The sequence below is a fragment of the Anabrus simplex genome, chromosome 1, assembly GCF_040414725.1.
Source record: "Anabrus simplex isolate iqAnaSimp1 chromosome 1, ASM4041472v1, whole genome shotgun sequence".
Classification (NCBI taxonomy): Eukaryota; Metazoa; Arthropoda; class Insecta; order Orthoptera; family Tettigoniidae; genus Anabrus; species Anabrus simplex.
Window position 1 is genome coordinate 494,792,004 of NC_090265.1, and position 17,744 is coordinate 494,809,747.

Consider the following 17,744-nt stretch of genomic DNA (forward strand, 5'->3'; position numbering starts at 1 on the left):
TGGGAAGGAAGCGGCCGTGGCCTTAATTAAGTTACAGCCCCAACATTTGCCAGGTGTGAAAATGGGAAGCCACAGAAAACCCATCTTCAGTGCTGCCAACAGTGGGGTTCGAACCCACTATCTCTCGAATGCAGAGCTTGATTCTATGGCTGTAGCGCGTAGCAGTAAATGTGTAAAATTTAGAAATTCTGTGAAAGAGTTTGGTGAAGAGATCTTCAGTACTGATAGAAGTTCAAGTAATGGCAGTAAAGCGATTTAATGCAAGTGAACATTGAATATTTTAAGATACTGTAGCTCTTATCGGTTTGGATGATTTAATGTGTCTGATGTAGTATCGCTTATCACTTTTTGGTATGGTAGACTTTTAATGTTAGTAATACTCTTGAAATTTAGGGATAGGTATCAAATACAATACAAAAGTCGTATTTTACCTTCTTTCGGTTCAGCTAGTTTTTAGGGCATGTTTGCTTGCATATTTTGTACTTCTTTAGGTATGAACTTCTGAACCTTTATCATCACTCACTCTATTACAGACAAAAATATATTCTGTAAATGATTTCTACAAATTCTGTATTTTTAAACTGAGAAATAATTGTAACATATTTCTATCTAGGTAACATATATATATATATAGAAAGAGAGAGAGAGAGAGAGAGAGAGAGAGCATTTTGATGTATTTAAGAAGTTCAACGGAGTTGTTATGAATAGAAACAAGTCTCTATTTTCAACCAAAAGACATATATATATATAGTTAGAGTGGTCCTTATATGGGAGGTTACACAAAAATCTAGGAGTGACACTTGGGACAGATCTCTTACTTTCAAGAAGCACTGCATGAACTGCAAGTCAAAGGTGTCCACCAGGAACAATCTCCTCAAGAAACTCATCGGATCACAGTGGGGGAGTCATGCTGATATCATCCGAACTTCTGCAATGGCGCTATATTATTCGGCTGCAGAGTTTCCCTGTCTTGTTTGGGGTATAGTTTCATGCATGGCAAACAGGTGGATGTAGCTCTTAATGAAACCTGTAGATTTATAACAGGCCACTTGAAATCCACTCCTGTTAAAAGGCTTTACCACCTCGCAGAAATAGCACCCCCTCTTATTTGAAGAGAAATAGCTGCCAATAAGCAAGGAATGAAAGTGGAGCAGGAAAGAACCCATCTTTTACATGGGTACGAATCACACCCACAATGACTGAAATCCAGGAAGAGCTTCCTTAGAACATCAAAGGAACTTAGAACCACTGCTGAGAAAGTTAGGCTACAACTATGAAAGACTGGTTGGAGAAGAATTTCAGAAACTTTGCCTGGCTATGATGACTAATGGCTTAATTGAAAGTTCCTGAATAGATTGAGATCTGGAGTGGGCAGATCAAAGATTAATTTAGCAAGATGGGGCTACTCTGATAAGAATGATATTCAACGTGAATGTGGATAAGTCCAGAATGTACAACATTTGCTGCAATGCCAGCTGTGTCCAGCCTCCTGTACTTAAGAAGACCTTCATTACAGTCAGAGTATTGTCTCCAGTCATCTTGCACATATCTTTGGCATTAAGGTAGGAAATGTTTACATTCTGAATTTCTAAATATTAATAAATGTTTTCATGCCAAGAAACAGGATCCATACTTAAGAAATCCATATCTAACTTTTTCAATATGTCAAAACTTGTGACTGAAATGAACTCGTCAATTCCCTTACCTGTGGAAGAGATTTAAAATGTAATCTGTTACTATAGATTTTGATGTATTCTGAATAATTCATGCAAAACTGCTATATTTAATTGTATAGAAATATCTACGTGAAAAACTTACCCAAAAGTTTTGTAACTGTACCAGAAAGAACAGTGTGCCTCCTTTCTTTTCCCAAGGTTTCCCGCTTCAGATTTCTAACCATACATCTTTTTTGTGCAATTGCTAACCTTGTCATCAAATGGTGACATCATACAAATCTCTTCGTTTAAAACCGTAAGTGCTGATAGGACTTCTTTAGAACACATGAAGACACCATTAAATTTCCTTTTTCATACTGATTTAACTATTTTAACAAGCGCAAGTCACTGTAATGTGCTCCAATTGCTGGTGAATTAAAAAACCACCCCTTTGCAAACAAATGTTCCTTAGGCCATCCAATTCACTGACACTGAAGGACAAATGAGAATGAAATGAAAGAGGAATATCTTTAATAAATAAATTCATGTGGCCATCTTGCATGATGCAAAGCTCCAGGTGGCCTTAGTTTTAGATTCAAGTACTGTATACAGTTGCCCCCCAAAATCATGATGTACAACTCTCTCAGTGGTTTTCAGAAAAAAAGATAAGTGCTGCTTCAATTCCAACACCGCTGAAAGCAATCTATAAATGTTCTGTCCATCTTCATAATTTGCTTTTGCTATGGTATTCCACTTTTCTTTGAGAAATGCTACATCGGGGCGAAATGCCACTTAGGGTAACTCATTTTCAAATACATTCCGCAACAATAGCTTGTACATGTGATGACAGCAAGGGAATAACAACATATCTCTTCCTGATAACTGTTCCAGCAAAAGTAACAACTCCACTGAAACGACCTGTGTTGGATGCAGTGGTATCGCAACAAAGAATTTGGATCTCCTCGTCTAGTCTCCTAATTTTTATGGCACTCCAAACTGCCTGTAAGTGTTCTTTTCCACTAGAATTAGGTAATGCAGGTGCACCAATTAATTATTCCTAATTTTCATAAGTTATGATGACTGGTGGTCTTTTAGTTCTTGAATCCCTGACATTTAACGGCAGTACCAGCTTACAGTCCCAGTGAACAGTCACAGAAGTTTGATTTTTCTCTTTAAACAAATATTTATTATATTCTGCTGGTTTATTTCTGAATTGTTCTCGATATCTTTGAATTAAATTACCATTAAGTGCTAAGGCCTCACCTGTAACTTAAAGGATGAACACAGCATGTCTTTGACTTAAATGACATCTGTCTAAAACAGCTACTGTACTGGTTTTGATGTCAAAAAACACTTTTGTCCACGTTTCTTTTCCTTTCATGAATTTGCCTTCCTTACATGTCCAGTTGCATCACAGCCAGAAAATGAAGCTGAGCTCGTGGAAGTTTCTGTAAAAATGTGATTACCATCAGTGTCACTCACTTCAGTTGATTCGTCGGACGAATCAATACAGCAGTAATCTCCAGAAACTGTGAACCGTTAACATCTTCATCTTTTCCTCCTCTTTCAGCCAACACCTCTAAAATAATCTCTAAGACCAGGCTCTCTTTGATGCAATAAGAAAAAGTTTATCCTCTTCTATCATGTTCAAAGCATTAGCAACATCAGAGAGATTATTTAGATTTGCAACAAACTTACACTCTCGTTCTTTATGGGTAATTTGTCCTTCTGAGGGCACATTTCTTTGCAGATTGCACCACTGTGATTGCAGATCTAATACATATATATATTTGGTACAGTGAGGTAAAGCTCCTGTGGGAATCAATGATGATGATGATTGTTGTTTAAAGGGGCCTAACATCGAGGTCATCGGCCCCTAACCTGTGGGAATCCTAGCCTTCCCAAGAAATATTACACATTCATGTGCAACTAAATCAGCACTCTCACTGACAACCAATTTCATCTTGCAAATGTTATAAAACAAGACTGACAAAACTTGCCCATCAGGTGGTAATTTATGTCCACTGATCTGGTGTTTAACTTCACCAACTACATAAATAAATGTGTCACTACTTCTTAAACTACTCGCTACGATGTAAATGAAGATTCACAGCATTATCAGATTGAAGCTGACACTCCACCGAACGAAGACAGGAGTCAAGCACATGCATATGAAGGAAAGAGACAACATGACGCAACTTCCAGGCCACTGCACAACAGGTTCCTCATCTTATATTTCAACAAAATAAGTATTAAAATTAGGGGGTGTGCGCAAAGATATTCACAAGCTGAGAAATAAGGACCACTCTAATAAAGATATATACAATCACATATATAAAATATATTAAAATAAGATCATGTTGTTCTCTGGCCTGTAGCCAATTCTAAGATGGCCAGAGCATTGACCTGGTAACAATAGAATCTCAACCCCTAGCTCTGGCTTGGAAAATAGCGGGAATCTAACAAATACCATGCACAGAAGTCCAAGTTCCTCCTGTAGTTCACTTGGTGTTTGGCTGTCGATTACGCCTACAACACTTGTTTATCTTGTTCAAACTTTATGGTTTCAACACTAATAAATGCTCATAATCCCATTATTGAACACTTCCAGATCAACTGAAAATTGCCAAAGTCCCTGAGTGGAAGCAACTGTTTAGAGATGATAGGAACAAAAGTGTCAATATATTTCTCCTTTCACTTACTTATCTCATTTGAATTAACACTTGGAGTGTTAACAAAAGATGCTCAGGTTTTTTTTCCCTTACAGTAGAAACAATCTTTCAGCATAAGATTTACTAACTGCTTGCATCTGTTTGGGATGATGAAGTCCTTGTTCAGATACTGATATGTTTTTATGTATTCTAAAAAGCAAGAAAGCAATTTCCCTATCAGAGGATCCATGGATGTATCTCACTATCGCTCTTCTTATCATGACGTGAAGCATGTGATGGACATCATTATGATGCAGTTACAAGAATTACATACCTTTCATATCATTCACTTTTGAATGAATCGTAAAATCCTACAAACAGCCATGACAGATTTAGAGAACACTAACTCCAAATTTTTCAGCATCTTAATAGCATTTGCTACAATATAGAAAGATAGCAACTAACTATCATTCTTCAATGTTTTGGTTACGAGAAATGGCCTCTGCTTATCCCACTCAGTCCTCAGGAAGAAAAAAAAACAAAAAAAAACACACACACATGTATCTGAACATGGACTCAATACTTATCCCAAGCAGAAGCAAGCAAAAAAGAATACTCTTATTACACAATGAGTTTGTGTAAATCCTACCTTTACTATAAGAAAACTTCATAGGACTGGGCACTCCCAAGCAAACAGTTACAGCAGGGAATACATCTTACAAGCCTTCCACCTCTCACACCACCGTCCAAAGAAAACTCCAGATCAAGAGAGGAATACAACAGCCTATATCTAGAGAATCCTTCATATTATGAATTCAAAACCACCACACCAGCATCTATAAATAATAATGCCATTGTTAAATGTGATCATTATTTAAATTGGCGATTTAAACGGTGATCTGTTCGGTGTTATACAACTATTTTCATCATTATTTAAAGTAGCAGTTTAATTGGTGAACTATTAGGTACTATACATTCTATTGTCATCATTATTTAAAGTAGTGGTCTAACTGGTGAACATTTGGGTGCTACACATCTGTTGACAAATAGTTAAGCTATACTGGTGGACTGTTAGGTGTTACACATACTATCATAATTATTTAATACGTCGAGTGCCAAGGAACCCCATCTGGGTATGCAAGAGCACTCAATTTATTGAACGTCATATCCCCCATATGGGGTCGTACGTTTGTTTGAAATTAAGAACTGTGCGAACTAATTTGGGTGCTCAGTACGTGCATTTTTTGAAACTGTATAAAGCCTCTTCCTGCCATCTGTTGACCATCCATTTAAATAAGTGCACAGGCTCATATTATGAACAAGCTAACTAGTCTCTCATAATCAACGACATAAATAACGCGGCCATTTGCCGTTTGCCTACCTGTTGCTCATTGTTGGCAAAATACCAGAATCTCAAGACTAAATTAATTCTGTTTCTGATCATAACACTATGAGCAACTTTCGTATAGAAAACAGTCTTATCACTCCAGTAACATATGAGGGCACGAGTGTGTGTACAATTCATAATTATCAATACAAACCTGTTTGGGATCACACTATCAGATCAAATATGCATAATTTAGATCAAATATACATAATTAAGTTAACCTAATAGGCCTATATCATAAATATATCCTTGTTTCAGTGATCACTTACTTGGTTAAACCTGTGAATGTTTTGGCACCAGGGAGTAACTCTGTGCTATTAGTTCACGGCACTAGACGACAATCCCACAAATTTTGGTCTGGCACTCAACGCGTTAAAGTAGTGGCAGGATGAATAGAACAAAAAAAAAATAGTATGACGACTGGTGGTGGCTGATATGTTCCTTCACTAAGTGACACTAGTGCAGCTAATTGGGACACAGCTGACAATGAATATTGAATATTAAATGGGATGTGCAGTGATTTAATTCAGAATTTCATCATAAATAAATAATAAATGATGTAAACCCATTTGAATAAATAATGTATTCATTATTGTGGTGTTTCAGGATTGTATACTAAATTTATGGACCCCTGACAGTGTTTATTTACAATATGTGTGCGATACAAAATAAGGTATAATGGCCCTTGGTTTGAAAGAAATTGGTGAAAAATGCATAGAAAATATTGTACAATTAGTAAGGACATAACTTCAAAAATTGGCTCATCAGTAAATTTATGAATATCTCAAACATTTGAGTGTCTATTTGAACTTCAGCAGTTTTCCACCAAGACTGCAAATCACATTCAGTTGCAATAATTAGCTATAACCTAAAACAAAAAACAAAAAAAAGATGCTACACTGTTAAATAATAAACATATTAAACCTCTACTGGCTGCCACATAATATTCAGCAGCGCTACAGCCAAGAGAGGAGTAATCTAGTATGGAATAAAGATGAGTAGAAAGAACATCTGATCTGGTTGACTAACGTTGATATGAAATTTTTTTTCTAATGACGTTCTGGGAAGAATACTTTGGAAGATTTGGAAAATTTTGTGGGACTGCTGTAGGATCCAGTTTTCATCACTTGTCTCAGAATTTCCACTTGTTAACCATTAATAATGAAACTGTCACAATTTTGGATAAGTTTGGCTGCAAAATGCAGATCATGGTCACAACCTTTTATCATTTAAAGGCAGATCTTGGAGAACAGAACTGATCTCTTGGCAGTGAAAAGAAAGGTCATCTTTCATTTAACTCTTGATCACAAACTGAACTACAATCCGGGAAATATCCAGTTGTATGCATATCCATGTGTGGTAGTTATTTGAAATGTATGCTGAAGTATGCATCCTACTTCTTCTGTACAAGAGTATCTTGTACTTTCCCCTTCACAAAAAGGTAACACCAAATATTCAGCTTATTTACTATTACCAAAAAAAAGATGGCAGAATGTTTATAAACACACTGCCACTTTAAGCTGACAAAATGTACTCCTCCTTGGTTTCATGACGACAGCAGCATGCAGTGCTAGGAGTGGGAAGGAAGTAACCTGCCTTATAACACAAGATTCAGCGTGATTCATTACACCAAATCATTTCTATTCATCCTGATAGTGATAAAACTCGTGAACTGCTATATGTTATACATCTATTTGGATTATCAATATTCAATCCTGCAGAGCTAGTCTACATTCTTTAACAGAGACTGCCTAGACCTAACCTCTTTAGTACCTTCACAGCCTGCCTCTTGACATGGTAGCATGCCAGCAGTTTCAGTTTTGCCAGCAGAAAGCAATGAGCGAGTAGTTACGCAGTTTGGGTCACGTAGCTGTCAGCTTGCTTTCAGGAGATAGGGGTTTGAATCCTACTGTCAGCAAACATGAAGATGGTTTTCCGTGGTTTCCTATTTTCACACTACGCAAATGCTGGGGCTATACCTTAACTAAGGCAATGTACTGCTTCCATCCCACTTCTAGCACTTTCATATTCCATCGTAACCGTAAGACTTATCTGTGTCGGTGCGACTTAAAGCAAATTGCCACGCAAAAAAATGGCAAAGAAGCCACTGTTGAGTGATAGGGTTTTGAAGGCCTGCTGCGAGCTTTCCTGTTATCATTGTTGCAAGAGGTAAGAATTTCCTTGCATGTATGTTTTTATAAATAACCTCTGTTTATTGAATAAAATATCATTTCATTGTGAATATATGGAATACAATCTTTGTTTATTTATTTATTTTATGTTATAAAAGTAAAAACTTGTCATGCACAGGAATAATCTTTATTAAACACCTTATCTTGCTGAATTCAGCTGACAGACTTACATTCCCTGTGTGTTGGGGCAGGCTCCTTCCAAAATTATTACGCTACTGGAAATAATTATCCTCTTCATGACAATGTGATAAGTAATTCATTTGAGAGTATAATTTCCTCTGACTTTCATTTTCCAGGTTTGTACAGTTTACAATGCAACATTCGTGAAAAAAAAAATGCTCTAAGCTTCTTCAGGTAATGACGCACTTCTTCCTGTGTGTTTCACTCCCGGTAAATGAGTGACAATGTTGAGGGTTTGAGTACATGAGTTTTTAAGAGGAGGAATTTTTGTTCATTTTGTAACACCATTCTCTCCTGTCATGGTCAAACTGTTCAGAAAGAGGTAGATCATCATTACAAATATTTCCTACTTCTTCATTAGTGCTCTGTCCCATATCACTGTTAGAGTCTACTACTTCTACTTCAGCCTCACACTCACTAAAAATTCCTCCTCTTCCACAGACAGTAAAAGAGATACCACCCTTGTCCCATACTCTTCATTATACATTTCAGCGATAAGGGATTGACTGAATGAATTCCTAACATGATTACACAAGTAACTCATTGGCTACACTCAAGTAACTCATTGGCTACACTCAGCAATGCTGCTGGTGTACTTCCGACAAACCGGGCTGATGGTGTAGGGTTCAACGGGACACTTTATTGGACCACTTGACAATAATCCTTTTTTCTAAGAATAAACACCCTTCACTACAATGCCACTGACCTCAGACAGAAGGAAAGGAAAGTGAGGAGAGGTATGTGACAGCCAAGGTCTCGGACTGCAAATCAAGTTTGAAAAGACCGAAATGATGCCGACCTTCAAAATTGAAACACCAGCCATTCACCTAGACAATGGCAAACAAATTAAGACTGTGAATAAGTTTAAGTATCTTGGGGAAATTATAACCTGGAACACAAAAGAGAAAACATCGATCGACAGCAGAACATCTAAACTGAAAACAGCACAGCGAATCACCTGGCCAACTTAGAATCATCAGGACAATCATTGTTAAAAAAACACCAAGTTGATGGCCAATGGAGATTAGTACCTAATGAAATGGTATATCGTAAAACCAAATCAATAATAGATACAATGCCGAAAAGGAGAATTGCCTTTTCTTTTGTCATGTATTCAGACTGCCAGAAACCTGACTAGTGAAGCAGTTATTTAGTTACTTCTGGAAAAATAAAACAAAGAACTCTTCGTTCACAGAGATCATGAATGATTTAGAAAAATTAAATTTATCAATGCTCCAAATTGAAGGCAGAGTAGAGATGAGGATTCTAAGGAATAAACACTTACGATTTAAACTCACAACATTTGAACGAAGGAAGTACACCATTACTGACAACCAAAGGACAGCCAGGTCCGACAGGATGAAGAAATTTTGGGAGTGTAAGAAGAAGCCGAAAAGCTGACTCTATTTAATACTGTTAGATTTAAATATATATGATGGGGTGCAAACTATGTAAAAAAAGAAACACACATTCAAATGGTGCATTCAAAATAAATTAAAGTACGTAAAACATCCTGAAATAACGTCTTTATTTCTAATAAATGCACCACTGATGTCTAACATGACTTTTTCTCAACTTTTATAGACAGTTCTCAGCACAAGCTTTCATGTCCTAAAAATGAACATGACCTCGACAGAGTTAGAACAGTGGTTTAACTGGTAAATTCCTGTATTATATATCTACTGTCACCATTATTTGAAATAGTGGTTTAACTCGTGGACTGTTGTGTATTATACACCTACTGTCAACCTGGGCTCAATCAAGAGAGGCCAGATTCCGTCTGTCACAAGCCAGGACAAATGGGAAGTGATAAAAGGAGTAATACCTCTTTAAAACACTTTGGTCTAGCTGGCCCAGCTGGTAGCACCTTAAAGGCCCTCTGATAATGATACCGGTACAGCAAAGATCTTAACAGCACTTTTGGTAGAGAAGAAGACTTTTGGTGCACCATAGCTGGTGGATGAAGCAACCTGTCTTTTCTGTACAAAATGAAGAAGGAAGCCTCCTGCCTTGAGGGGAAGAGCAATCTTCAGAGGCTCAGGAAGTTAATCCTAAATGAACTTCTTTTATATTAGGCCAAATGAGCAGAGGAATAATGTTCTGTTGCTTCCGAAACTAAGTAAGAGTCTTAGATGAATACTAAATCAAATGTAGACACCATTTCTTGTGTCCCAGGAATAAATGACCATTTTTTTGGAATCCAGTACTCATCCTGGAAATGCAAGATGATTTACTAATGGAAGATCCACCACTCAAAATGGACTTAATTATAGAAACAAACACAAGAGTGGAAATCCTAAATATGTTTATATAATGAGATAAGAGCTAAGAGGATGGAATGGAGGAACATACATATAATAAATATAAAAGGGCTGAGCAAGACAAAATAGAAGGGGACAAACTCAAGCAAGTTGAAAAGAAGTTACAACTTGTGCTAGGATGGTATTAGCACGGAGGCAAGGAATGGGAAAGGTTCAGTGATGCACAAAGATACTGAGGCCATCACAGGTGGTTTTTTTGTTGTAAATAAAAAACCCCATCGAAACCAGAGTAAATCTAGGAAAAATCAGATCCACAATAATTCAAATATATGTCCCATAGCAAGAATGCAATGATGATAACAAGGAAGATTTCCTTGAAGACCTGGAAGACCAAGTACAAGAAGATAACATCATGCTAACTGGGGATCTGAATGCTCAACTTGAATCAGATAGATCTGACTACGAGAAGGCTATGAAGTAAGAAATACAGAGAGTGTGTATGTCCTGGACTTCTGTGTAAGAAATAACCTTCTAATAAGTACTTTCTTCAAGAAACGAGACAGTTATAAGATAAGTAGATACAGCTGGGATGGAAGATCTAAAACAGTTATTGATTCTGTGGTAATGGACTGTATCACTATTAACCTATCTAAAGCTTTTGCTAAGGTAGATCATAGTAGACTGCTGATGAAAATGAGGGCTACTGGACTAGAAAAAAGAGTGGTTGAATGGGTGGCTAAATTTCTAGAAAATATAACTCAGAGAAAGTGAAGCACTATCTGAACATATAACAATTAAGAGGGGGGGAAAAAGAGGGGTGAGTGGCACATGGCAGTATTACTGAACTTTATGTTCTCTTATGTATATAAATGATACGAGTAAAGAACAGGAATCACTGATAAGGTATTTTGCAAGTAATACTGTATAGAGTAATAAACAAGTTGCAGGATTGTAAACGACTGCAAAAGGACCTCGACAATGTTGGAAGATTGACAGCCGATGATGATATGATGTATGGTGGTAAACGGGATGTAAAGTCAGGTTGTATATTTCGCCAAGAGGAAAAGTCCACTAAGTTTCACTTACTGTGTTAATGGATCACTGTAACTACTTCATGTTAACAAATTGGAAATGGCACCTGTAGAAACTACGGACGTGTTATTTTCACTGCTGCCGATGGAGCTCTAAGAATATACGGGTACATGTTTTCATTGTGGCAAAAACATAGAAGCCGCCATTTCAGCAAGCCGTGACTTCATCAGAATACCATTGGATGCTTCTAGTAAGCATAAAATATAAAATAATTGTCAAGAGCTCTTCTTTCAAGGCATTCAAATGAAATGGCGTATGGCTTTTAGTGCCGGGAGATCTCAGAACAGGTTTGGCTCGCCAGGTGCAGGTCTTTCGATTTGTGCATTGTATTTTTGTTTGTATTCGTTTCCATTTTGCTGTTAATGTAACCCTATGACGTTTGTGAGCGTAATGTCATTCCTTCACATCTCGGGGTTGCATTGCACCAGTCTACCAGGTGATCGAATACTTTTTGTAAAGAAGTGATCAATGCTGAAGCTAAGACCGTATCATCCGCGTACTGGTATATCTTTACGCCCTCTGTCTTCAATGCCTGTACCACGTTGTATGTAGCAATTAAGTGGGATTAGTGGGGCCCCTTGCAGGACACCTGCCACCTGGTCGATCACACTGGAGACTGTGAGTGAATTGCCAAACTCAATACAGTTTCTCGATAGTATATTTTTCACTAATCGTAAAAGAGTTCTCCTCTCCTGTGAGTTGTTCAAGTTTCGTTATTAGTTTTGTTCTGCTGATTGATTCAAATGCTTTGGTATAGTCAATGAAGATAACGTGTAGCTCCCCTCTTGGATGTGGAAGAGGTTCATGTATGTCATTTTGTAGACATTCTACTGCTTGGATTGTCGATCGACATTTTGTAAAACCAAACTATTCTTTTGGGATACACTTGTCCACTAAGGCTGTCAGTTTCTGCTTTTAAGCAACGTACATTCCAACGTTGAACCTCTGTAGGAGTCAGGATTACTCGGGGTCCCCTCCTCCTTTATACAGCATTTTAACTCTTGAAATCTTCCACTTGCCTGGACTTTTCTCCTGCTGGAGACTAAATCTGCTCTCAAAATCGGGAGATGAGTCTCTGCGATCAGGAGAGAGAGAGAGAAAGGACCAAAAATAGGGAGTCTCCCACTTAAATACAGGAAGCTGGCACGTCTGATATATTCCATCTACATTAAATCAGAATATAATTGATCATTTAATGACAAACATAACCAAAATAGTTACAGTTGACATAAAAGAACAAACAGAATGAGTAGTCACTGCACATAAAATAACCTCAATATTAGAAAAGGAGATCATAAAACAAATAATAATAATAATAATAATAATAATAATAATCGTATGGCCTCAGCTACCGTGTGCAGACATTTCAATTTGACGCCATCTGGCTGTCTGCTCGTCAATTTCGACGTTCCGTTTTACTCTAGGTCCCCACTAGATGGCAGACCGAGTAAACCGAAACTCTCTTGGGCGTCTATGGCTGAGATTTAATGAATTTTGTCGGGTAAACACCAAATGTGTCACCAGAGATCTTTTGGGGGAGAAGCACAAGCTCTTTACCTACAATGATAGAACAAAGGTTCAGATCATAAAATAAAAATTATGTTCGCATTTCACTACCGGACAATAGAGCCTAGACTATGAAATTCAATATGGACTATAACATTTAATAAAAATTGTGACTGGTAACAGTTTTAATTATTCATAAATTCACAGTCACAGAAAAGGCCTATTTAAAACATGGTTATGTTTAAGATTCTGTCTAGATTTTATGGTCCAAGTTTTGCATCTAAACAGTAAGATCGAGAAGACAAGTGAGTGGGCTAGTTTTATTTTGCATTCATTGTTATTGTTCCATGTCGCAGCAAAATGCAAGACTTTATTTCCTTTTCACACATACCAGTATCCTCGACTATTGAACTTGGATAAGAAAACTGATAAGACACTTTGGAGGTTGTTTAGATGCTGTGACAGCTGAATCACTGCACCCTTGCTGATGATCATCGGTTCTGTCTTGCTCAAATTAACCTCCATACAAGGATTGTGACTTTCTTGTTGTTTATGATCCATTAGCTCGGAAAGATCCCATACACTGCTCACTGAAAATGTGTTGTACGCAAAACTAGACTATTGATTCTCTTCCCACCAGTCGACAATTCTTCTCCTCCGTTGTCTAGAGCATGCCTCACTATATATTTAGTGTAGATGTTAAATAGCTGAGGTGATAAGATGTTTCCTTGTCTTGCACCTTTGGAAACCTTGAAAGTTGATGATTATTCATAATCAACTTTGGCCAAGCTGTTACTGTACAAGCACCTTATAAATAAAATGAGATGGAATTCCCAGTGCTTCTAGAACAAACCACATCATCTACAAAATGCAATCAAAGGCCTTTTGGTAGTCAATGAAGCACAGAAACAAGGAAATGTTGAATTCTCGTGCATTCTTAACCAACTGACGAATATTTAGAATCTGTTCTATAGTCCCTCTTTACTTTACAAAGCCAGTCTGTTCAGACAGGAGCTGATATTTAACATGAGGCTTCATATGCTCATTATTTTATAACATGCAGCAAGATTTCAGTTGCATGTAGTGTGAGCAAAATGGTTCAGTAATTACCATAATTCCATGAAATGGTGTGAAGATGGAAGTGAGCCAGTCTTGCGTCCATACACAATTGTCATACCTTGCTGCAGATTAAGTGCATTAAACATTTCTTCTTCTCCCATTTTATTAAATATTTCTACACCGGGCGAGTTGGCCATGCACTTAGGGGTGCGCAGCAGTGAGTTTGCATCTGGGAGATAGTTGGTTCAAACCCCAGTGTCAACAGCCCTGAAGATGGTTTTCCGTGGTTTACCATTTTTACACCAGGCAAATGCTGGGGCTATACCTTAATTAAGGCCACAGCCGCTTCCTTCCCACCCCTAGCCCTTTCCTATCCCATCGGCGCAATAAGATCTATCTGCGTTGGTGCGACATAAAACAAATTGTAAAAATTAAAAAAATTAAAATATCATTTCCCCAGAGATGCCATCAGTTTCTGGTGCTCTATGGCTTTTCAGGTATTTAATGAGATACCAAGAAAGAAGAATTATCTACAATCTGTACAAAATTCAGTCTGTAGTGATAAGAATCAAGGGATTTAAAAAAAAGCAGCAGCAATCCAGAAAGGAATGGGGCAAGGCTGAAGTTATACCCCCTTCCTTTCAATGTTTATGTAGAACAGGTGATAAAGGAAATCAAAGAGGAATTTGAAAAGAGAATCAAAATCCAAGGAGAGATAATCAAAACCCTGAGATTTGCCAATGACAGTTATTTTATCTGGGTCTGCAGAAGATCTGGAGAAATTACTGAATGGTATGGACAGAGTCTCGGGGAAGCAGTACAAGATGAAAATAGGTAGGACCAAAACAAGAGTAATGGAGCGGTTGAACAAAGTCAGGCGATGCAGGAAATCTTAGATTAGGAAATGAAGTCTTGAAGGAAGTAGATGAATATTGTTACTTGGGTATTAAAATAATTAACAATGGCAGAAGTAAGGAAGACATAAAATGCAGACTAGTACACGCAAGGGAGGCCTTTCTTAAGAAGAGAAATTTGCCAACTTCAAACACTGATACAGGAATTAGAAAGATGTTTTTGTTTTTGTTCTTTTAAGACTTCTGTTTGGAGCGTGGCACTGTATGGAAGTGAAACATGGACGATAACTAGCTCAGAAAGAAGAATAGAAGCTTTTCAAATGTGATGTTACAGAAGAATGCTGAAGGTGAGATGGGCAGATTGAATCACAAATGAAAAGTCAAACCGGTGAGAGGAGATCGATTTGATGAGAAGAAGAGAGAGAATGATAGAACACATTTTAAAACAACCAGGATTTGTTCATTTGGTTTTTGAGGGAAGTGTAGGTAATAAGAACGGAAGGGGTAGGTCAAGGTATGAATATAACAAGCAGATTGAAGCAGATGTAGGATGTAGTCGTTGCGTAGAAATGAAAAGGTTAGCACAGCATAGGGTGGCATGGAGGCTGCATCAAACCAGTCTTATAGACTGGTGACTCAAAACAACAACTGCTTCTTCTACTTCTCTTCCCAGTACTGAAGGCTCTGGTTCTGAATCAGACTGGTTAGGGATTTAGTTATTGTAGACATTCAGTTATTGTAGACATTAATTTTAGTCTCATCTGCATAAAGATTTTCGTAGTACCTTTACCACCTTTCGATAGCTAGTTGTTTCCCTACAACCTACGAACTGGGTTTGAAGAGACAGGTCATTTTCTTGACCTTCATAAAAATATGAAAATATCAGAATTGACTATGCTGCTTATGTTATTCCAGTTTCTCCACAGATTTCACTAATCTGATTTACTTTAACAAGTATACATTACTATTGAATCTGAAATTGCAAACATTCATCAGTTATATCACTGTTTCTTTTTAGCCTTTTCTTTCCTTCTATTAGCCTCACGGCTTTAGTGCTTACCCATGGCTTAGGGGATAATGTTTTCCTTAGTAGCACTGCTCACAGTGCTCTTCAGGTCGCACCATACTACTGTCTGCAGTCATATAGAGCTGTATCATTAATTTTCATTTCCCTTACTTTTGCTGTGACTGAGTTTCAGTCCGATTCTCTTTTGCTGATCTTGAATTACGTGAGTAAAACTGTATCATTTTTGTTTAAAAAATAACTTTCTGAATATTAAAGCCTCCCTCGCCACAGTATCTTTGCCTCAGTTCAAAGGCAACTAATCCCCCAAACATATCACACCTGTGCTTGTATTGTATCTGCAGCTGCTTCATTCACATCTCCTTTATGTTGGTGATGGTCTCCAATGCTACTGTGAGGTGTTAAATATCATTTTTCTTTTATCTGGACGCTTCCAAGAATTGCCAAATTTACAATGCTCCCTGTTGTCTCATCCTTCATTATACTGGCATCATACTGATCTCCCAAAGGAATACACTGGGTTTTCTTCCTGTACAATGATAAGAAGAAACAGAAACTTAGTAACAATGTACTATGGGCCTAATTATGACAATAGAATCTGTAGCCTATATCTCTGTATATCTCATTGTTTTCAGGTAGAGTTGAGTGAATGATAATGGGCAGAAAAGGAACAGGGATTTTGTGTAAAACAGAATTTACCTCACTGTGCTGATGTAATGGATGGGAAACACATTGTTCAGCAAGCACTATTCAATAGTGCAAGTTTATATTTTAACTTCAAGCACAATTTTAGCCTTGTTCTCCTAGCATTAGTATTTATTTCTGTTGACATCGTGTCAGAAACATACATTATACACTGACTGCCAAGGACAGAATACAGATGCCAGAATGTTCAGGAACACAGCATTATAAGACTTCCTCAAAAATAGCAGATTGTCACTGCCAGAAGGGAAACCATTACCTGACAGACAGAATTCTGTGGCATATGTTATAGTTGCATATGAAACACTTCCACTGACGAGGATTATTATGAAGCTATTTTCAGGGTCATTTGTGCAAGGGTCTCGAGAAAAAGCATTTAACTACAGACTTTCAAGGGCTCATACTGTGGTTCAGAATGTCTTCTGAATCCTCTCTTCAGTGTTGAGGGTGTTCGGCTCCATGGCTAAATGGTTAGCGTGCTGGCCTTTGGCCCATAGGGTCCCAGGTTCAGTTCTGGCAGGGTTGGGCATTTTACCCTTAATTGGTTAATGTGTTAAAAGTTTTCTCTCGAGTGTTTATGATGTCTTCAACATTCGAAATCATCTCAAGTAAGGCCCCATTCTCACAGACATGCAGGTTGACTATAGGCCGTCTACTAGAAAAAGACTGCACCAGGCCTTTCCAGAGGCTATACACCATTATTATTATTATTATTATTTAGGGTTTTCAGAAAACCTGTGCCAATTAGAGTGGATACCACAATGTCTGTAGTTATGGCAAGCACTACTTTCTTCAGTTAGTCCCGGTCATTTCTGGGGTTGCAGGAGCCACCCAGGCTCATTTTGGTTTTGGCCAGGGATTTAAGACAGGATGCCCTTCCTGCCGCCAGGTGATTCTTGAGATGAAAATCTCAACCCAGGATCAACTGGATTCAAACCTCAGCCTCCCAGTGGAAAGCCAGAGCAGCTAAGCCACTGAGCTTATATATATATATGTACCACACATGCATGCACGCGCGTGCGTGCGCGCGCGCGCGCACACACACACACACACCCGTGGTTATAGCAAGCACTATTTTACGTAAGGGGCTGCCTGGCCGAGGCGGTAAAGGCGTGCTCGGCTCGCCCGGAAGGACGTGGGTTCGAATCCCCGTCAGGAAGTCGTAAAATTTAAGAAATGAG

At 38.0% G+C, this 17,744-nt stretch overlaps 1 protein-coding gene across 2 annotated transcripts in view; it reads right to left on the reverse strand.

The window, feature by feature from the left end:
- The window catches only part of LOC136857009 (longitudinals lacking protein, isoforms H/M/V), a 377,513-nt gene that overhangs the window by 137,873 nt on the left and 221,896 nt on the right, over positions 1-17,744 (reverse strand). The window lies entirely within an intron of this gene.